An 11,165-nucleotide genomic window follows, 5' to 3' on the forward strand; every position below is an offset into this window, starting at 1 on the left:
AGTAGGAACAGGGATATGCTAAATATTGTTATGCTATGCAGTGATGAATAATTTTAAGTAAGGGGACAGACTGTTCTCAGCAGGACTGTTGAGGCATACATGCAGAGTGAGACGTTAAAGCTTGCTATGATTATCTATTTTTATTTGGAGTTTTGTTTGCTTGTGCCATTTCTGTATTTGTTATTTATTTATTTATTTAATAACAGAATTTTCTATTAAGGGATATTCTTGTTAATGAGTGACATTGGTCCTAAGGGACTGGGGCCTAGGTGTGGGAAGTGGGCTACAGGGGGACCCTCAGTGACTTATCACCCTCAAAGATCATGGGATCCTCAGTGTTGGGAAGACGTTTTGCACTCTTCTTGGTTACATAGGCCAAAGATATTCTCTATTGAGTTGCTGTTGAGAAATACAGACCAGTGTTGTATGTGGTTTTCCTTGGATGAGATTTTGCTTCCTTGGTTATTAAAGTCTCTTATCAGATTACATCTCCCTACCAGAAAAAAATGCTTTTATTTTCTTCTGAACAGGCAGTACTTCTACCACTGTGTGTTCTCACTAGTTTTGTTTCTTTCAGCCTTGAAGGCCCCTCCCTACATAACATTGACATCTACCTTAGGTTATTCGGCCTGGATGCCTCCTGGTCCCTGAAGCTTCTGCATGCCCTCTCTACCACATCCCCATGACACAAGACTTCTCTCTTTACCATCCTTTCTTGGTTCTCCCTGAGAATTAGTGATTTGTGTTTGTGCCCTTTATGAGAAGTAGGCATTGTTCCAAATGTACAGAGATCATTTATTTTTTATGTATAATATTTATGACTCTTTTTTTTTTTGTTTTTGTGCATGTATGTGGGGCACACAGCCTGAGGCCAACAAATCTCATTCATGTAGGTTGAACAAAGCTTTTAAAAGTAATTTTTACTCACATTACATGGCTTCAAGTTTTTTAATATGGTTACTTCATGTCAGTTAGAAGCTGTGATTGGCAGCTTCAGATTTATCGATTAAAAACTTAAATACACTGGTTAAGTTTTAGGCAGTCTTTCAGTAATAGAGATTCTTAGTGAAAAGATTGGGAACTATTCTATTTGGTGCTTAGTGAAAACATTTGAATTCATGTAAGTACCAATTATTGCCATTTCCTTATTAAATTTAAAAGTTTTCTTTCAAATAAATGGCAATTTTTTCAAACTTAAAAAAGAAATCTGAAAAGCATTTTACCTGTTTATACTTTCATATTTCTTTTCTTTTCCCTGATCATCAATTTTACTTGATTGTGAATGGTTGAAAATATTATTTTATATTAAAAGAAACAAAGGTTTATAATGGAATAAAGTGTGAAATATTTATACATTGTTAAAACCCTGAATTCAAAGAATGTGTATTGTAGCAGTGTACCTTAGCGGGCATTTTTTTTTTCTTTTTTCTCTCTTTGGGTATATTTTGGTGGAAAAGTTAACAAAGCATTAGCTTTCTAGCAACCTCTGTGATCCCTATTCTATGACCCCATTGTTTGTTCATATAACTTGCACTGGAGCTTCCTAGGTGAAATCTAAAACCAACTCCCATACATGAAGGGCAGGCAGGGAGAGATGAAGAAAGAAACAGACTACTCCAAGTTGATAGTTGGCAGTTTTAATAAGCAAAGGGAACTTATATCTGAGGCTTGTCTTGGGTGACAGTAAGACAATGGTTTCCTTCACCTGCCCACCAAATCTTAAAAGTTTATAGAGGCCTTAACTGAGTTCAGTCATATATACTGTTCTGTTATATATACTATTGTCAATACCATATCAGTATATCAAAGCTAGGTACTTGGAGCAGCCTCTGGGAATGGGAAAGGCAAGGGAAACCCACATTCCAGGGATAAGGGAGGGAGTAAGGAGTCTCAGACTGGGTTTAGCTCATAAGTCAACTGACAATCACATCTGTTCAATGGCATTGGCCCTACACAATAGAGGGCAACAGTAAATAAGCCTTCATCAGAGGCAGAACTACCCTTTTATTTTTATATCAGAGACTAGAGATATTTGAAGATATCTGAGCTTGACTAAGACAGGAAAAAAAAAAAGCAGAAACATGGTGAATGCCATAAGCAAAACATGAGAACACATCATATGTGAGACTCTAGGGTACCCAGCTTATTTGGTTAATGAGCTAGAGTGTGCATAGGATGAGGGAAAGATGGCAAAAAGAAGGATGTTGGGGGAAATTGGAGGGGGAGATGAACCATGAGAGACTATGGGTTCTCAGAAACAATTTGAGGGTTTTGGAGGGGCAGGGGGTGGGAGGTTGGATGAGCCTGGTGGTGGGTATTATGGAGGGCACGTATTGCATGGAGCACTGGGTGTGGTGCATGAAAAATGAACTCTGAACACTGAAAAGAAATTTAAAAAATAAATAAAAATGTTTTTAAAAAGTAATTGAACCTATTTACTTGCAAGTTAAGTGACTGACACTTAATAAACTCTCAATAAATTGTACTTTAAAAATTAAATAAATTAAAGTGGGAGAAGAATTGCAAAAGAAAAAAAGGGTGGGATCCAGCGAAATATTTATTTTTTGTCTGCATCATCATTTCTGTGTTACATAAACTCTTCTTTTTACCTCTGGCCTGCTATGACCTTGGAAAAGGCTATATTAAAATAACCCCTTTTCAAATGAAAGATAGAAATATTGCCAGTGAGAAATTTCATCACTTCAAATTTTCATGATAATATCTGTTGGCCAAATAAGTGATAAAGTTAAAGCTAGAGGAAAAAGAAATCTAGGATGATTGGTTGCTTCTAATACTTTGCAGTAGCCTCCTTAAGAAGACTCCCTCTCCTTTGCTGTATCCTCAGCTATATCAAACCAGATTTAAGTCTCCACACCTCCTACCTTCCAAATGGTGGTCACTTTTCTACTGGTAGGCTTACAATTTTGTTTTCTTAGATCTCTGATTGATTTCTTGGATGTTTATAATGATTTGATAACTGTCTAGTTGTATTCTAGGTAAAAGAATTAGAGTCCCCATACTCCTCTACCATCTTAACTCCTCCCTTCTCCTGTCTCTTCAACCACATCTCTGAATGTTTTGCCTTTCTTTTCTACTTTTAAGGGCTCATGTGATTGCATGGGCATACCCAGATAATCCAGGATAGTCTCCTTATTTTAAGGTGCATAACCATAATCATATATGCATAATCACTTTTGACATATAAAGTGATATATTCACAGGTTCCAGAGATTGGAATGTGGACATTTGAGAATTGTCCTGTCTACCTCAGTGAACACTGATTTTGGACTGTTGAATTGGAACTAGGTTAGGAGAATGCCTTAGCTCATGTTTCATGTTAGTGCTCCAGAGTTTCTACAGACTCATATTAGTTATTCAAGAGGAAGCCTAACTTCCCTCTGTGGGCTAAAAGGAAAAAGCTGAAATAAAGTTTATGCCAAAAGTAGAATTCAGCTGTTACTACGATCATAATAGGGGAAAGCCATAATGGCAGTTTCTCATAGGTGAAGGATTTTAACATGTTTGAAATGTTTTGAACAGGGTATCATTGTGCTAGAGAGTGGGTTAGTACAGTTTGAACACCTTATTGTTTTGATATTTAGTTCAGCATTTATGTCACATCTTAAGTTGTATTCAGCAATATATTGTGTCCCAATATATGAAAGTAACTTCAAAAGATAGTTTCCCATAGAATTTCTCATGAATGCACTGTCTACAGTAGGTTACATTAAAGATGTAAGGTGATGTGTATTAAGGAGGGCACTTGTTAAGATGAACACTGGGTATGTAAGTGATGAATCATTAAATTCTAGTCCTGAAACCAGTATTGCACTATATGTTAACTAACTAGAATTTAAATAAAATTTTCTAAATAAATAAATAAATAAATAAATATAATGGAAAGAGCCTGCAGAATTCTTTAGATGATTAAACAAACAGATATAGAAAGTTTAGAGAATAACTATTCTCTCCTTCCCTATACTTTCTATCCCTACATGTATAACAGTGTTTGCATAGACAGTGGTTGAGTAATTGAGCTGAGGATATATCCTTAAAAGCAAAATATTGTCAGAATAGTTGCTTTGTTTGAACAATGGATTGGTTGATTGTAGATGATAGTGAGAATTTTGTCAATACAATACTTTTTGGGGGGGAGGAGAAGTTGTCAGAGATTGTAACTTGGGATTTAATTGAAATCATTCTGTTAAAGGAATTTAAGTAGATAAGGAGGGAGTTTCCTAACTGCACAAAAGCATTTATTCATATTGTGTAACAACAGGAAAATAAACTACTTATTTAAAATAATATATTCTCATAGATGAATTATTGTAAAAGCATTGAGTATATTTCTCAGCATTACTTTTTCTGTTACAAATAATGTCTTTTACATCACAGTTATACATTAAAATGAGGCACATTAGAACCATTAAAACAACCATTTACTAAAATCCTCTTTTTTTAAGATTTTATTTATTTATTTGACAGACAGAGATCACAGGTAGGCAGAGAGGCAGGCAGAGAGAGAGGAAGGGAAGCAGGCTCTCCGCTGAAGAGAGAGCCCGATGTGCGGCTCAATCCCAGGACCCTGGGATCAGGACCTGAGCCAAAGGCAGAGGCTTTAACCCACTGAGCCACCCAGGCGCCCCTACTAAAATCCTCTTAAAATTAATTTAAAAATTGAGTAGCTAACCCCATCTTGAGATATCATTGCATTCACCTATATTGCCTTCAGTTTATTGCTCAGTATTATTGCTGGTATTTTCATTAGATGTTATATGTAAATTAGCTGCTAAAAAAGGGTTTATGTTTTCAATTATGATTTAATTTAAAAAGGACATCATTGTGTTCCCAGACTATAAATATTAGTAGTTCTAGATTCAATCACTGTTTTGGTGAAATACATACAAAAACAGTCTTTTCTGAAATGATGTATATCGCATGATGCAAATATAAATAAGAGGTAGAAAAGAAATTTTTTTCAAGATGTATATTTTATTTATTTTTTATTTATCTATATTTTATTATGTTGTGTTAGTCACCATATAGTACATCATTAGTTTTAGATGTGGTGTTCCATGATTCATTGTTTGCATATACCATCCAGTGCTCCATGAAATACATGCCCTCCTTAATACCCATCACTGGGCTCACCCATCCCCCACCCCCCAAAACCCTCAGTTTGTTTCCTGGAGTCCATAGTCTCTCATGGTTCATCTCCCTCTCTGATATGCCCCCTTCATTTTTCTTTCCTTCTCCTAATGTCCTCTATGCTATTCCTTATGTTTCACTTATAAGTGAAACTGTATTATAATCATCTTTCTCTGCTTGACTTATTTCACTTAGTTTAATCTCCTCTAGTTCCATCGATATTGGTGTAAATGTTGGGTATTCATCCTTTCTGATGCCTGAGTAATATTTGATTGCATATAAGAACCACTTCTTCTTTATCCATTCATCTGTTGAAGGGCATCTCAGCTCTTTCCACAGTTTGGCTATTGTGGACACTGTTGCTATGAACACTGGGGTGCGTGTGCCTCTTCTTTTCACTACATCTCTATCTTTGGGGTAAATACCCAGTAGTGCAATTGCTAGATCATATGGTAGTTCTATTTTTAACTATTTTAGGAACCTCCACACTCTTCCATAATGGCTGTACCAAATTGCATTCCCACCAACAGTGTAAGAGGGTTCCCCTTTCTCCACACCCTTTCCAACATTTGTTGCTTCTTGCCTCATCAATTTTTGCCATTCTAACTGGTGTAAGGTGAGATCACAATGCAGTTTTGACTTGAATTTCCCTGATGGCTAATGATATTGAACATTTTTCATGTGTCTGTTAGCCATTCATATGTCTTCTTTGGAGAAGTGTCTGTTCATGTCTTCTGCCCATTTTTGACTTGATTATTATTTATTATTACTATTATTATTGTTATTATTATTATTATTATTATTGAGGGGGTGTTGAGTTTGAGAAGTTCTTTATAGATCTTGGATACCAACCCTTTATCTGTAGTGTCAATTCTCAATATGGCACAGGAACATTGAACCTAATTGGTGTTCTGTGGAAACTGTTTTGTGATAGCTAAATACATTTTAGTCTCTTGGAAATAGAAAGCTATTGTTCCTGGTAGAAATCATTGCACCTGATTACATTTTATAGCAAAACCTTGAGCCCCATAAAGATGAGAGGGCAGAAATAAAATTATTTTGTGATGCAGAACCAAAATAGGGAATGAATAAAACTAGTTGGACCACCTTTCTGCCTACACACATTTCATTATAAGCATTTTTAAAGTTGCTAGGCTATTTGTATCCCACCCCTTCCATATTTTCTATAGGAGAAGAAGGATAGTACAATGATTAACATTACCTAGCTTCAAATCTTTACTTAGCATTCAATATCTGTGTGACCTGAGGAAGTTACTTAATCCCTATGTGCCTCAGTTTCACCATCTATACTATTAAACAAATGATAGTGCCTACTTCACAGGATGATACAAGACTTAAATGAGTTAGCATGCGTAAAACAACTAACACGGCTCCTGGAACTTCATAAACACCCAGTATTGCCAGTTGTTAGTACTATCATGGTCATGCCATAAGTTAAATATCAACATGACTTAGCCCTGATAATATTAACCCTGATAACATGGTTAAGAGGATATGTGCCAGGCATCTCCTTTCCATACTCTGTCATTAGAGGCAAGTCACTCAAAGTGAAGGGAAGTAAAGTTCACCCCCCATTCAAGGGCAAGGGAATTAAAATCTACCTCTTAGAAAGGGGTATATCAAAGTGTTTGTAAACATATGCTAAAATCACTACAGTAAGTCAGTGTTTGTGGAGACATATTTAGAGGCTTTATAAATAACTTTTCTCCTTATTGTTTCATCTACTAGCATCACATTCCATCTGCAGATCTTGCCTGAAACAGTTATCCTAATGGTGTTTTTCCATTCCCATCACTGCTTTTCCATATACTAATATAATTAATATAAATGGTTCCTTTAATTCATCATGTCTGTGTGTCTTTGATCATATGTGCTCTGCCTGACTTTGTCCTCTTGCTCCATCACTCCCTCAAGGACAAATATCTTATTGTCTTTTATGACTCAGTACAAATTACTTATTTTGAGAAGCCTAGCTATCCCATTTCCTATCCAAAGCTGAATTTTGCCACCATTTCAATACCTAATGCCTTGCTATATTTAAGGCTATCATCTGACAGACATACAACCATTACTGAACTTCTAAATATGTTTTTCTCAGGGTGCCTGGGTGACTTAGTCTGTTAAGCCTCCAACTCTTGCTTTTGGCTCAGGTCATAATCTTGCAGTCATGATACAGAGCCCACGTCAGGCTCCCTGCTCATTGTGGAGTCTTGTTCAGATTCTTTCTCCCTCTTTCTCCCCCTTTGCTTCTCCTCACTTCTCCTTGCACTTTCTCTCTCTAAAACAAACAAATAAATAATAAATACATAAAATGTTTTTCTTATGATGTTTCTTGAGAGGCAGATAATAAACTGAGTGTTATAGAAGGGGGGGGGGTTGGGAGGTAGGGTAGCCAGGCAATGGGCATTAAGAAGGGCACTTTTGGTGATGAGCACTGGGTGTTATATGCAACTAATGAATTGTTGAACACTACATCAAAAACTAATGTTGTACTATATGTTGGCTAATTGAACATAAAAAAAAAGAATTGAGAAAAAAAAAGAAAGAAAAGCAGGTAATGTTTCTTATTATCACTCTATCCCTAAGTGCCTAGGGACTTAGGGATAAATCTGGGACATTAAAGGAAAATCAATAACTGCTTGTTAGATGATTGAATGAATAAAAAATCAGTTGTGAAAATTTGATCTTCACTTTCTGAGGCATTTATTCACATAGTATTCACATACTCATTATTCACATACTCAGACTTAAAAGGAACTCAGCATATCAGAGATCCCAACTTATTTTTAGCAGCTTTGTAATACATATAAGGAAGACATTACAATTTTTTCTTTCATCTTCTCCTTCCCATTTAACTTGTCTCAATCTCATCTTCCAGTCTACCATATTCCACCTGAAACATCATTTCAATCAACAGACTGTAATTAGTTAGGGAAAGTGGAGTGCAGAAAAGTTATTAATAGAACCCATGGGAAGGGGCCAAGATGGTGGAGGAGTTGGGGACCCTATTCCAGTAGGTCCCCTGAATTGAGCTGGATATCTGCCAGGCCACTTTGAAAACCAACGAAATCAGCCTGAGGTATAAGAAGATACCCCAGGATCTATAACAACAAAATATCTCCAGTAGCCAGTTTTGAAGTATGAAACAGGGAGCTGTGATTCTGCAGGAAGATATCAGAAGATAACCAAAAGGGGGAGGGAGTCACCTTAAGCCCTGACACTGGGAAGGTGAAATTACACAGGAACACAAAAGCCTTCTGTTCTGGGGACCAGGCAAAGACTCATAGACCAGTAGCTACAGGGAAAGGACTTTCAGGCAGTCTCCAGACTAAAACCTGGAGCTGCGGGGGCAAGTGTGTGAACTAGGGGTGACTGGTGGTTTTAGAAGCACAAAGAGCAGAGATGTGCCTGGTCCTGGGAGTGAGGGCTGGGAGGGCTGCTGTGGGACACAAAAATCCAGGACACTGTGGTTTTTAGCAGCACAGACAAAAACGAAGTTAGTGTGCCCTGGATGGCTTTCTGGAGAACAGACTGTGATCTCTCTGTTCTGAGACAGAGGATTGGATATGGTGACTTCTGTCCCGACTCTCATAAAAGATGCAGAAAGCTTCCAGGGAAAGCCACCAGAGAACAAAAGCCCCCCCCACCCCGCTGCAAGCGGTTTTCACTGAACTCATTACCATCAGAGGGGGCAGGGCCACTCTGACCAGAAAGGGTTGTCTGAGTAACAACACAGCAGGCCCCTCCCCCAGAAGATAGGCTGAAAGAAAAAGAGGCCAATAACACTAAGGTCCGTATACAACAGGTGCATCTTGCTTGGATTGTGGTCAATATTTTGGACTCTGTACATTCCCTCAACCACCTCTCACCAGAATGACTAAGAGGAGGAACCCCCAATACAGGAAAACTTCAGAGACTTTGACCTCTGCTGCAGAACTAATGGATCTGGACAGAAGCAAGATGTTGGAAATAGACTTCAGGGTAACAGTTATGCAAACAAGAGCTAGATTGGAGAAAACCATTGATGACAACACAGACTCTCTGAGGGCAGAAGTGAGAGCTGACCTGGCAGAACTTAAAAATGCTATCAATGTGATCCAACCTAATCTAGATACTCTAACAAATAAGGTAAATGAAGTGGAAGAACTAATTAGTGATCTAGAAGACAAACTGATGGAAAAGAAAGATCAGGAAGAGGCCTGGAACAAACAGCTTAGAATCCATGAAAACAGAATTAGAGAAATAAATGACACCATGAAATGTTCCAATGTCAGAATTATTGGCATCCCTGAGGGGGGTACAGAGAGAGAGGACTAGAAGATATAGTTGAGCAAATCCTAGCTGAGAATTTCCCTAATCTGTGAATTGAGACAAGTGTTTGTGTCCTAGAAGCAGAGAGGACACCCCTCAAGATCAACAATGGAAAAGCAAACCCCCCTGCATATGACAGTGAAATTTATGAGTCTTAAAACATCTTAAGGGCAGCTAGGGGGAAGAGACTCTTTATGTACAGAGGGAAGAACATCAGAATGACGTCAGACCTGTCCACAGAAACCTGGCAAGACAGAAAGGGCTGGGAAGACATATTCAGTGTACTAAATGAGAGGACCATGCAGCCAAGAATACTTTATCTGGCAAGGATATCATTTAGAATAGATGGAGAGATAGAAGTTCCAGAACTGGCAAAAACTGAAGGAATATGTGACCACTAAGATGGCCCTGCAATAAATATTAAGGAGGGTTCTATAAAAGAAGACCCAAAGTGTGATACAGAACAGAGATTTAAAGAGGCAATCTATAGAAACAAGGACCTCACAGGCAATCTGATGACAACAAAAACATATCTTTCAATATTCACTCTCAATGTGAATGGCCTAAATGCTCCCATAAAATGGCACAGGGCTGCAGATTGGATAAAAAGATAGACCCACCCATATGGTGTCTACAAGAGACTCATTTTTAACCTGAAGATACATCCAGACTGAAAATGAAGGGATGGACAACCATCTTTCATGCTAATGAACCTCAAATGAAAGGTAGGGTAGCAATTCTTATATCAGAAAAATTAGATTTTAAGCTAAAGACTATAGTCAGAGATACAAAGGACACCATACACACACACACACACACACACACACATATATATGTGTATGTGTATATATATACACATACATATATATATATGTATATATATATAATTAGAGAGAGAGAAAGTGAGAGAGAACATGAGAGGGGAGAAGGTGAGAGGGAGGAGAAGACCCCATGGAGCTGGGACCCTGATGTGCGACTTGATCCTGGGACTCCTGGATCATGACCTGAGATGAAAGCAGTCACTTAACCAACTGAGCCAACGAGGCACTCCACTATTTCATTCTTAAAGGTTCTATCCAGCAAGATCTAACAATTGTAAATATCTCTGCCCCCAAAATGGAAAAAGCCAACTACATAAGCTGACTGTTAATCAAAATACAGAGAAGTATTGATAAGAATATGTTAATTTAGGGGATCTTAATAGACCACTCTAAGCAATAAACAAATCATCTATGCAGAAAATCAACAAAGAAACAAGAACTTTGAATGACACTCTGGACCAGATGGACCTCATAGATATATATAGAACATTCCACTGGAAACTGGAACTTAATCACAAGAAAAAGTTTGGAAGAAATTCAAACACTTGGAAACTAAAGGCCATCCTGCTCAAGAATGTTTGGATCAACCAGAAAAATCAAAGAACAACTTAAACACTTCATGGAAACCAATGAAAATGAAGACACATCAGTCTAAAAACTATGGGATACAGCAAAGGTGGTCCTAAGGGGGAAATGCATAGCCATCCAAGCCTCACTCAAAAAAATAGAAAAATGCCAAGTAAACAAACTGTCTTTACACCTTAAAGAACTGGAGAATCAATAACAAATTAAACCTGATCCATGCACAATAAGGGAAATAATTAAGATTAGAGCAGAGATCAGTGAATTAGAAACTAGAGATTC

The sequence above is a fragment of the Lontra canadensis genome, unplaced genomic scaffold, assembly GCF_010015895.1.
Source record: "Lontra canadensis isolate GAN:19392208 unplaced genomic scaffold, GSC_riverotter_1.0 scaffold77, whole genome shotgun sequence".
In the NCBI taxonomy this organism is placed as follows: domain Eukaryota; kingdom Metazoa; phylum Chordata; class Mammalia; order Carnivora; family Mustelidae; genus Lontra; species Lontra canadensis.